Below are 13063 nucleotides of genomic sequence, written 5' to 3' on the forward strand. Positions count from 1 at the left end.
AAAGCATAATAAACAAGTGATAGTATTCAAGTAGAAAACATTGCCTACTGTTATTACAAAATGAAAACACTTTAACATTTATTTTCAGATACAGTCATTATGGAGATTCGTATTGGCACAGGAACTTTAAAATGCTGAATGACAATGTGCGGTTAAAAGAAACTTCGATGAGCTGCCTTCCATTAACACTTGTAAATATTGTGCAACAAAATAATGAGTGTCAGATTCTTTTCCAGGTTTTCGAGTTAGAATTTACAAAACTACTTTTTTTAAAAAAAGTAAAGCAACAGAACGTGCTATTTGGGAGAAAGGAATATAAATGGAGGAAAAACGGAGAGTGTAAAGAACAGGGGGAAGGAAGAAGGGATAAAAGAGAAAGGAAGGAGAGGGAGGGAGGAGCCTCTTTCATTTCTAACAACTAGGATGCAAGAGAACTCTGTGATCAGGGTGCCCAAATTCAATAAAGTGAGGGGTAAAAATCATTTCAATGTAAAACCTCTCCTCTGCCTCTGTTTTAGCAAGGATTATAATTGGTTTAGGGTCATCTTTTTTTACTTTGTACATTTCTGCGCGTACACACTTCAGTGACACGTGATGAGCCAGCTATTTGGCAGCTTGTCTTAAAGCTGAAAAGCGAGCCTGGAGACACCAGTGGCTTCTGACAATGAGACCCCAATCCTTGAGCAGAGGCCAGGCATCACGCCTGGTGCTCTGGCGCTGTCTTCCATGGCCCTGAAAGAAGAGCTGGAAATTTCCTCTCTGCTCCACACGAGGGCACTCTGTTCAAGGGCACCACACCACTCAGAATCCTGCGCGCAGGAATTACTGATATTTGAGCGTATGTGTGAAACCATTTTTACATTTCTTCAGGCTTTCAACATCTCTGAATAAATTTTCACAGCATGAGATAATAAGCAGGAATTGGGTTCCTGTGCCATGCATTTGTGGTATCGTTCCTTTGAAACTTGGTCTTAGCCATCTGATGAAATTATCTTGTCATAAACATGTCCTAGAGCACAGTACTTAAACTATGATGTATTGAATACGTACAAATCATCTCGGAATCTTGTTGAAAATGCAGATTCTGATTCAGGAGGTCTGGGAGATGCATTTTTAATATGAACCTGGATGGTGCTGATGGGCTGTTGGAGCACTCAACTTTAGCAGCAGCCTAGAGAGGTAGATTGTAGACAACTTCTGGAAGCAGCACTCAGGTACCTAATGTAACAACATCTGTAATAACAATAATGATTAACACTTGTTCAGTGTTTACATATGCTGGGCACTGTTCTAAGCACTTTACAGGTATCAGCTCATACCACAACTTTGTGAGTTGGATATTATTATTTCCAGTTTAGAGATGAATTTACTTTCAGTTTTAACCCCCTCCCCCTATTTTCCATCCTTGGTGGCTTGATTTAATTTTTTGCATTTGTAGAACACTAATATCATCCCCAAAGTGAAAGCCATACAAATGGTTTAGTCAGAGAAGTGTCTTTCCTCCTTCGTTCAACTGTTCCACTCAGTCCTCTATGAGTAACCAACTGCATGATTTTCTGAAATGTTTCTCTTTGTAAAACTAAGCAAATATATGCATATGTTCTTGTTTCTCCTTTTTTCTCACACAAATGATAGTTGTATATGTGTTTCATATTTAGATCTTTTCATTTCCCAGTATCTGATAGAAGTCACTCCATGTCACCTTACAGAGATTGCATTATTTTCCTCTTTATTTTTACAATCACACACTCCTCCATTGTGTGCATGTACTGTGTAGTGTTCACTCACCTATGTTTGGCCATTTATGTAGTTCCGAATATTTTACAGTTATAAATGATACTGTAATGAATAACATTGCACACATATATTTTCATATTTTTGAAGGTGTAACTTTAGGAGAAATTCCTAGAAGTGGAATTGCTGTTTGCTGGGTCAAAAACGTAAATGTATATGTGGTTTTCTTAACTATTATTATTGTCCTCTCCTTAAAGTTTGTCATTTTTCATTCCTATTCACAATGCATGGAGATTGTGTTCCACAGCCTTTCCAAGCTTGTATTGTCAAGATTTTGAATTTTGCCAAGTTGATGGGTGAGAAATGGTATCTCAGTGAGGTTTGATTAGCATTTTTATTGTAATAATGAAGTTGAAGTTCTTTTCATATGTTTAAGAGTCATTTTTTATATCTGTTTTCCTGAATTAGCTATTCATGTCTTTTTCTCATTTACTAAATAGGTTTTTGGCCTTTCCCCCTCCCCCCTCTAATTTTAAAAGAACTTTGTATATTCAGAATATTAGTTTTTTAAATCTGTGATACGTGTAACAAATATAGTTTCTCAAGTTTTCAATTGTATTTTGACTCAGAAAGCATTATTTATGATGATAGAAACATGTGTGATTATTTTATTTTTTAAATGTTTAAAAAGATTTTATTTATTTACTTTAAGAGAGAGGGGAAGGCAGGAGAAAGAGAGGGAGGAAAACATCGATGTATGAGAGAAGCACTGATCAGTTGGGGACCAACCAACAACCCAGGCATGTGCCCTGACAGGGAATCAAACCAGTGGCCTTTCAGTTTGTATGACGATGCTCAACCCACTGAAGCACACCAGTCAGAGCAAGACCTGTGGTCATTTTAAAAGCTATATATATATTTAATTTTCACAATAGTTCCATGATAGATATTATATCTCTCACATTGCAGATGTATAAGCAGATTCATCTAAGGGCATAAGGCCAATAAATAATATGATATAACGTTTTTGTAAGTAATTATGTATTCATTTATTCTTTTAACAACTGTCAAGTAGATGGGGGAACTCAAAAGTTGGAAAATTTTAGTTTTAGGTAATAGTTAATAAGCTTAGTACTGAATGCATGTAAAAAGCTATTGTTTCAGGAACTGAAGATATGACCCAGTCTGACTCCAGCCGACCACAAGCAATTCGACCTCTATACCCCACATGGGACTGTGAGCAGTCAAGATGGTATCTAAGCCATGTGCTCCAAGGAGAGATACTGCAGCCTAGGACACAGATCACCCGTCAACAGATGAAAGGATGCTAGGGAAATGGCCCACCTGCAGATTTTACCTGATTAAGCTTTTTCCTGCCTTCCAAATCCCTTACCTACACCTTTTTCCCCCCTGAATTCCAAACCCCTTACCTACACTTTCCCTCTTTGTAAAAGAGACTGGCTTAAAATGAAATGTAAGACTGTCCTTTTAGGGTATATAACCCAGCGTCTTCTCAGATCACCAGCCATCTGAGTAAAGCTCCCATAAAAATTCAATCCTTGTCTCTACTTACTGGTTCTGCCGGTGACAGGCAGCACAAACACCAATTTTTCAGGTTACAAAATTTTCAAATACTTTGTGGCAGACACTGAAGTTATAATGGTAAACTGCTCTCATGGAATTTAGAATAGTCCTCCATTGTGTGGATGCACCATGTAGTGTAGGGGAGGAAAGGACAGAGTTTGGTTAGATAATCACTTTAATAAAAGTATAACCATAAACTTGGGTAAATGATGTAAAGACAAAAAAAATCTAGATGTATGAACATATTTAATTTCAAAACCTAGTCCAAAACAGGACTAGATGGAGTGTCAACATAAAGGGGTGGAGGTAGAACAAGGAGGAGCCAGTACGGAAAGCCCTGTAAGTGGCGGCAGCAGGAACCTCTGAGGAGCAGGAAGAGCATGCAGGTGGCCACTGTGGATGGAGGGCAGAGTCGAGTGGCACAAGGCACAGGTGGAGAGGAAGGTGGGGCCAGGTCTCTGAAGCCCTGGTGGGTGACGTCAAGAGTTTTGGTTTTTGTCCAAAGAGGAATGTGAACTCTTCGAAGAGTTTGAGCAGGAGTTGTTGTAATCATAGCTGCATTTTGAAAAAAAATCAATCTAGTTGCTGCTCAGAAGATGGCTTGGAAAGGGCCACAGTGGATGTGGAGGAGGATCAAACGCGGGCCACTAATAACTCAAGTAGAAGAGGATGAGTCTGCAAAGAAGACTGAGGTCACATAAGCAGAACAGTAGGAGGAAAACTAGAAGTAAAGGGCAAGACCATTTCTAGATGTTATGAGCATTATAAAGATTGTTGCCTCTGAAGGAGCCCTGTGTCTTCTGTCAGCATCTGTGAAGCGGTGGCAGGCTAACTTGTGAGTTTGCAGAGAAAAACCCCAGACTCTCCACAGTTCCTGACAGTGTTTGCTGAGAGGTTAGAGGGGATTGAATTCAGAGGACCATGAGGAAATTGTACTAGAAGGTTGGGAACAGGAGAATGATTGTTTTAAGATTTTTCTCTTTGTCACCAATTTTTATCCACTTAATTATTTATCCTGCTTGAAGTTTGCTGAGCTTTTTGGATCTGTGGATTTGTAGATTTGATCAAATTTAGAAAATTCTTAGTTATTAGTTCTTTAAATAAATAAATAGGGAGTTCATCTGTGTATGAAGTGCCTTATGTATTTCAATATATTGGATAGCATCCTTGTGTTTCTAATTCATCTTTCTTGAAGTTTGACAGTTTCAGATATTTCCAATATTTGTCAACTTTTAAAAATTTGCACATTTTTAACATGTTGATTTTTCCTGTTTTAAATAAATATTCACTTTTGTACCTAATTTTGCATTTATAATTTTGAGTTCTTTTTCTTTAAGAGAGTCCACCAAATTGTATAAGTTTCAAGCCAACAAAACCTGGATCTGCCCCAATCTCAAGCAGCATGGCATTGATCAGGACTTGAGACAAAATTGTCATCCAAAAAATAAGCATAATATATAAACATAATTGTTTATCTCTGGCTTAGACAGTTCCTAAGTATCTCTTATAATTGAGTGTCAGGTGCATTTTCTGGGTTATAAAGGCTTACCTACCAGGGCAGCACAAGGCAGGGCGGGGAAGCCATGCCCTCCTGGGCACTTAAAATAGCAAATGCTGAGCATTTGTGGACACTGAGGAGTTGGAACAGGTCCAGTGGACTAATCTGTAGGTGCAAAGTCTCATGGGAATCTGGGCCATGGGACCCAGGCTTCCTGATTAGCATCCCACTGTCTGATCCATCCAAGTGGAAGACGTTCATGGCATTTTTGCCAAAAATACCTATCTCAGTCTCCTGAACAAAGACCTGATATCTCACCATTAAAAACTCATTCCTTTGGATCTTGAAGCATTTCTGGACGTTTAGCACTGATTATTAAAATATAAATCCCTTCGGGGAAAGTTATAGTCTATAGTAACAATTTTTGTAAGAAGAATATGTTAATATTTACCACGTGTCCCACACTCAGTGAAGCTGGGTTCCCCTTCCTCTCTCCCACAGGAGAATTGGTTAACATCTGCAGCACTGGGTTCCTGCCTGGGTTTCTGTGGTGGGGGGTTTAGGGCTCTGGTTGAGGGAGTGTGTGTCTTAGGAAGAGGAGCCCAAGGACAACTTTCTTCTTTTGTTATTTTATGAAGCTCTAAGCATGGAAGATGCTAGAATATAAATATTCGGTTACAGTTAGGAAGTTAAGAGGCAGACCAAAGAATCAACCTCAAATCGCTTAAAATATTAATGTGAAAGAAATTACATTAGAATTAGGAACAATTGGATTTCTTCATTAGCCTTTAAGGGAGTTTAGTTTCTGTTAAAGTGATTGCAGAGGTGCTCAAAAGTGCTTAACTTACCACAGCAAGTCTGCTTCCCAGACAGTAATATTAAGGAGCTCCTGTAATAACTTTGGTGTAAGTTAGTTGACTGTTTTTAGATTTACGTAGGCACTATTTCTTATACATAGTTCTGTGCCTCTTTATTATTCACATGCATATCATATATTATTCAACCAGCACCCTCTCTATTAAAAGTTATGTTTTCCAGACTTCTCTTTCTCTGCTGTATTGGCATGGTTTCTGGACTCTGGGTCCAGACACTGGAATAAAGTAATAAGGCCACTGGAGAGTGCCAGCCTTTCCCATTGTCACTGCGTGGTCTCCTTGTCTATAAAGATAGTGTCAATTTCCACCCATGTTGGATCCTTTAAAAACTGTAAAAATTTATAATAAGCACCCAAAGGACGAGCTGGAAGATACAGCAATAATGATGAGATCCTCTCACCTCTGAACTGGAATTCTTTCAATAACAGCTAACTTTTTTTTCCCTGCACAATAAAATATTTAGTTGCTTTTTGTGTTTTGTATGAGAAGCAGTTACTATGGAGAAGTATGAATCCTTAGTAAAATTCTTGTCAATTTAATATTATTCCTCAGCTGCTGTCCAATATCTACCTAGTAAGCCTACGAATTGCCGGCCTTCCAGCTTTTTTCCCTTAACTTATTCAAACCACTCTCCACACATTGGCCAGAATCAACTTAACCGAAGTTAATCTGTTTAAAGATCTCCAACAGCTTCCCAGGGCCTCCTAGTTAAAGCTGAATTGTGTTCGTATGAGAACTGCTCCCCATCTCTCACTCCTGACTCCCACAGCAACGCTACTCCTCCCGCCCCAGCTCCCCAGGCTGTTCCCCATGAGCCCTTCCCAAATTCAAATGAAATCTGTGAGTCCCCTAAGGAGCACAAAGCCCCTATTTCCGCACTGAATCTGCCTGACAAGTCCTAATTAGTCTTTTCTTTTTGGCTATAATATTTAGATCTTCACATGAGAATAGAGAATAATATAACACCCTTGTATGCACACAACTCACTGAAAATTTAAAACTCTGCTTTATTTTATTCTGACCTTTAAAAAGGAAATAAAACATTTTAGTTGGAGTTGATGCCTTCGATGTAGCCCTCCCTCGATCCCATTCCCCTGCCAGAGGTGAGCTCTGTCAAGCGTTTGTACTTACCTTTCCCACACATGCTTTTATATTGTTGCAATATATTCCTGTATTCAAATATAGTATTTGTTTGAAAGTTTTTAAATTGGCTAAATGGCATCATATGATATAATTTTGCAACTTGTTATCATCAACAGGTGTTCTCTAAGTTTATTCATTTTAACCATTATACAGTATTTTATAATATAAATAAACCACAATTTATCTATGCTCTTGCTGATGCACACTTGGACTGTCTCTCATTGTTTGCAATTACGAATAATGCTGCTGTGAACATTCTTGCACATATCTCTGTGAATATATGTTAAGAGTTTCTCTGTGATACATAGCTAGAAGTAGCTAGGTCATGCAGTATATACATATTCAACTGATGTAACATTCAAAGTTTCTTATATTAATACTGTCTTCTACGGAGACTTGTATTTCTTATATTTTGTTTTCTGTATTCTTGATGCCCTGGCATCTGGGGCCTCACTGACTAGGAAGTTACTGCCCCCTCCAGGTCTAGCCAATGCTTTTTTTTTCCTGCCTAAGGAAATATTTGCAAGATACAATAAAATTACACATAAAATTGAGAAAACGTGTAAAGTCATAGAGCTCACAGTCTTTAAAAATTGAATGACAAAAAAATACTCCCAATGATATGGGAACGCAAAATAGCTAGAGATGGTTTAATGTCTGATGCAACATTTAAAAAAATTATGTCAGCTTAAAGACACAAAATACTGGGCTGAGAAGTTGTAAATATCCCATAATTTTCTTTAATTTCAAACACAGGCATAATTACCTGCTCATTCCAATTCTTTTTAAAAAATTTTAAAATGTTTATTGATTTTAGAGAGCAAAAGGAGGTGGGAGAGAGAAACATTGATGTGAAAGAGAAACATCAGCTGGTTGCCTCCCATACACACCCTAACTGGGGATCGAAACTGCAACCTAGGTGAGTGCTCTGACTGGGAATTGAACCCCCAACTTTTGGTGTACAGGACGATGCTCCAACCAACTGAGCCACACTGTCCAGACCCAATTCTTCTCTTTAATTTAAATTTTATTTTTCAATTACAGCTTATAGTCAATGTTTTTTGTATTAGTTTCAGGTGTACAGCATAGTGGTTAGATAATCATATACTTTATGAAGTGTTCCACCAATATTTTCAGTACTTGCTTGGCCCCATACATAGTTTTTACAATGTTATTGACTATATTCCTTATGCTTTACTTTACATCCCTGTGACTACTTTGTAGCTACCAATGTGTACTTCTTAATTTCTTCAGCTTTTCCACCCAGTCCCCCAAGCCCCCTCCCTTCTGGCAACCCATCAGTCTCTACTTTGTATCTATGAGTCTGTTTCTATTTTGTTTGTTTTTCAGATTCCACATGTAAGTGAAATCATATGGTATTTGTCTTTCTCTGTCTGACTTGTTTCACTTAGCATAATACCCTCTAAGTCCATCTATGCTCTCACAAATGGTAAGATTTCCTTCTTTTTTACGGTCTGTAATATTCCATTGTGTAAATGTCCTGCAACTTTTTTATCTAGTTGACTATTGATGGACACATACTTGGGTTGCTTCCGTATCTTGGCTATTATAAATAATGCTGCAGTGTACATAGGGGTGTGTATGTTTTTTAGATTTAGTGTTTTAGGTTTAGTGGGTTTAGATTTTTAGATTTAGATTTTAGTGTTTAGATTTAGTGGGTTTCTTTAAATATATACCCAGAAATAGAGTCACTGGGTCATAGGCAGTTCTATTTTTAATTTTTTTAATTATTGTTTTCCACAGTGGCTGCACCAACCCGTATTCCCACCAACAGTGCACAAAGAGGTTCCCTTTTCTCCACATCCTCACCAGCACTTGTAGCCAATTCTTTGAGGCAGCAAACAACTCTCCCAGGATTTCACCTTTCATGTGCAAATGCCCCGATAGAACGCCCATAGCCATCAGGTTCCTATGCTCCAGGAGACAATATTCCTTTGTTCTATCATCGCAGGGCCAGGTACCAGACGAGAAGAAACTGTTCCCAAATTCCAGAACCTGCAGAAATAATTCAAACTAGCCAGTCCTAAACCTGCTTACCCTGCCTTGCCTTGTCTTTTCGGTGGAGACCACACTGAAGACTCACGCCCATGCTTCCCCCTCATTTTTTCTGCCTCTTCAAGACCCCGTGTGACCCCGCATAGTGTGGCATAACCCCTTCTCTTAGTAGCGAACTGTCTTTTCAATGGCCATCATCTCTTGACCTGTTGGTCTCACCAGACCTGGATAATAGCAAATCTACATTTTAAAACAAGGTTGTACCAATATAAGCCAGTAGTGTAGGAAAGTTCCTATCAACGCATGAGAGTTTCTTTTTCTAGCACCAACATGTGCAGATTCTGATTTTTGCCACCATATTAGGTATGAAGTCATTATTTTAAATGCTGTTTCCATGATTAATGAGGTTGAACAGCTTTAAATCATTTGTCATTCCAGTTTTTCCTCTTGTGGATTTTAATCCCTATTCTGTGCCCTTTAAAAAAATTAGGTTATTATTTTCTATTACCTATTTGTATGAGTTCTTTATATATTGTATAGTCCTTTATTGATTATATATTGTGGATTCATCCTTTATTTGTGGCTTTTTAAACTTTATGGTCTCTTCTGTTATGCAGAAGTTTTAGAAATTAATCCAGTGAAACTACAGACCAGTCTTTTTTATGGTATGTGTTTTATGTCATGTTTAATAAATTGTTCTTTCCCATGATCCCATAAAAATATTTTCTTCTAAAAGTTGTCAAGTTTACCTCTGCCATTTATGTCTTTATTTTATTTTTAAATTTATTTTATTTTTGTGTAATTATATGTTTAGGGATCTACATTGGTTTTTTTAATCTTAATAATGAATGTTTTAATACCATCTCTTAGCTAGTCCATTCTTTCTCCATTTATTACAAATAAGGTTGATTGGAAACTATTTGTATAAGCAGGGTGACCTGGCTGTTTCACTGTAAAATTCCTCAAATTTCAATATTTTTGAGCATTTTTTCAAGAGAGGAATCTTTAATATTCCATCTGGATGATATAAGCCTGATTCTAGTATTCTGGGAGTGGAAAGGTCCAAGAATGTCCTGGTGAGAGAGAGAGGTGTCTCACCCCTCAGCAGATAGTCTTTTGCTCAATGCTCTTTAAAGCATATGCTAGACTCATCCTAGTCATTTACCACCTGAAATCTCTCTGACTCAAATTATCCAGAAAATAAACCTCCTTTCTTTTATGGGAAGGATAGTTTCCTGTTGGGAGCAGCATGAAAGAAGTCTCGTTCTTTATTCAGAATTCTAACCAATATCATTACGCACTTTTCTTTCCTATCCCTGAATCTCTTCAGTGTTCTGTGATGCAAATCCCTCCTCTGTAGACAGTTGCGTTTAAGCTTTTTACGGTAGTTTTAGTTACCACTTGTCCATTTACTTTCATTTTCCAGAATTTAGTTATCTTTTTATCTGCTTGTCTCTATCCTCTATTTTCTTTGTCCTTTTGGCTTTATACCACTTTAAACTTTCTAATCATTATTTTATTTGGTTATTGGTTTTTAGTCTATTTCCTTTTTTTCCATTGTTTTTTTCTATTTGATTGTATATTTAGAAATGCTATTCATTTTTATATATTGATCTTACATCCAGCAACCTCATCAAACTTTATTAGTCTTCATGCTTTTATTTTTAGAGTTCCTTGAGCTTCTCTCCAGATAATCTTATCAATGGCTTTACCTCTTCTTTTGCAAATCTTATACTTTTAGTTGTTTCTTGTTTTATTGCTACAGCCTCCAATATTTCTTAAGCATTGCTCCAGCATTGCATCTCATACATGAAGCTTTCCTTCATTCAGCCTTCCCTTCTTACTCCTACTTCCAGATAGAGCAGATTATTCTCTTTTCTGTGTGGATGAGACCAGAATACACTTCTATTGCAGCATCTTTTTCATTGTATTGTATGCATTTGTTGGTGTTTCTGAGTTCCTGACTAGGCTACAAATTGAGGGAGGAAACCATGTTTCATTCATTGTAGTATCCCAAATAACATATCTTAGTATGGTGGTAGATATTTAAAAGATAATTGTCAAAAGAATGTTTCTTGCTAAATGAAACATTTCCAGAGTTATAAGTTTGCTTGTGTGATTATTGAATATCTTCCTCTTCCACTAAACTGTGAACTTCCTTAGGGAATACTGTTTCCTTGTTTTCTGTTGCATTCCTGCTGCCCTTCCCAGTGTTTGGTACAGAATATTCCTTATCCTGTATTTGATGAATGAGTGCATATACAAATGAACTGAAGTGGGCCATAGTAGAAAAAATTATCTGAAATAAAATTTACTTATGTCACATTTAAATGTTGAAAAAGGTACTGTCTTCCAAGGGGTGTATTCTTCCTTCAACAGATTATTAGTTCATTCTTGTAGGTTCATTTAGGCTCAGCATTTGTTGTGTCAAAAGTACTGTGACAATTTAGCATGGCTGAAACCTCTAGATTAAAATTTTTTTCCTGGATTGTTTTAGTACTAGAATAAAGTTTTAACTAGTTGGAAAAAAAAATCAGGATTGTTCCTCACAACACACAACAAAGTAAATTCCAGAATAAACTGTTATAATATAAATAGACTAAAGCAAAAACATGGAGTAATATTTGTATAATGTGAGATGCAGCATCTTTTTAAGCATAACAAAAGTAAAAAAACCCAAAGAAATGCACATGAATGTATTGCATATCTAGATATATGCCAAGTAATAAACATATTACAAAAATAAATTTCACTTAAAATGCATCTCAAGTAAATTGTGCACATCTTTTAATGGAAACTAACTATAAAAAATGTTATTTGGTGTTAAAAGTGTCAATTGCCAGAAATAGGGCAGTTCCTAAAGATTAAATACAGAAAAACAATACAAATTGCTATAAAAATATCAATTGACAAATATTAAAATGAATGGGTACATAAATATGGAAGAGAGTGCTAGTGACAACCTCAGTTGGGAGAATTCCCTGAGCAATATACATATGTTCTGTCTTAGGTAAAGGATAAAATACATGTGATACTGTATTTAAGATTAAATATTGAGTATAGTTTACATTAAAATGTATAGTGAATAAGAGATAACTGTGTTAAAACCACAGAAACTTCTGTTCCTACTAAACTTCGTCTACCTTAGCAAGTTAACTCAGTTGAACCAACAATATTCTTGAAGTCCTACTCTATTTATTCACATTAAATAAGCCAATTGGGCATTAGTCCCCACTTCCACGCTTACACTATTACTTTGAGCAGAGGCACTGGTGGGGAGGCTGGTCCTGGTCTGCTGGCAGGAGGACGGGTGAATGGGAGCCCTATAAAATATCTCGGCCTTAGTCAGCAGCAGGAAGGTCAAGGGCACACACGAGTTACTTGGAAAGATGAGGCTTTGAGAAAAATTCAACCCCTGTAGCAAAGAGAAAACGAACCCCAAATTCCACCAACTGGTGAACCAACAACAGGAGATTTGTAAACCAATATAGGAGACTTGACAATTGAGATATAATAGTTATAAATATTTTGGGGCCAAATATTGCACCAAATCAAAAAATATATCATAGTTTGATTAGGTAGAAAAAGGAAGGCCTTATATCTTCCAGGTAATGATTCACAATGGATTAGATAGATACTAGGCTCAAAATAAAGTTTAACTAAACTTTTCAGAGAGATCATCCTTTATTGTTTCTCTTTTCAGTGAGAAACACTATTGCCATTTGGTGCTCTATCACCTAGGTTTTTAAAAATCCCTTTGGAAAATTAACAAATTCAACAGTATCAACATACTTTCTATTTTGTAGATGCTAAAGACAAAGAGGGAAAATGTCTCTCACTATTTTTATCCTCAACACTCAGCACAGTGCCTTGCCCAGAGCAAGTGCCCAGTGGGAATCTGCCACAGGAGTGCTCGAGTGTTTACTATGAGCCAGGCACTGTGCTAGTGGCTAACAAAATCCTCAGGAGTGAAGGAAGATTTTCAGAATTCTCTGCTGGTTTTTCTTAGAGTAATTACAGAGTGGTTAACAGAAAAACTGAATAAGGGGAAAATGGCTAAATTGAAAGTTATAATTGTTATTCTCGATGATAAAACAAAATGCCAGTAAATATATTTGACATTGTTCTTTGCAAACCTGACCAGGCTTACAAGCCCTATACAAAATCTAATTAAGAATGAATAAAGACAAATGAGCTTCAAATGACTATGGAC

Source organism: Pteronotus mesoamericanus, unplaced genomic scaffold, assembly GCF_021234165.1.
Source record: "Pteronotus mesoamericanus isolate MK-2021 breed Mesoamerican mustached bat unplaced genomic scaffold, CSHL_Meso_final scaffold_85, whole genome shotgun sequence".
NCBI lineage: Eukaryota > Metazoa > Chordata > Mammalia > Chiroptera > Mormoopidae > Pteronotus > Pteronotus mesoamericanus.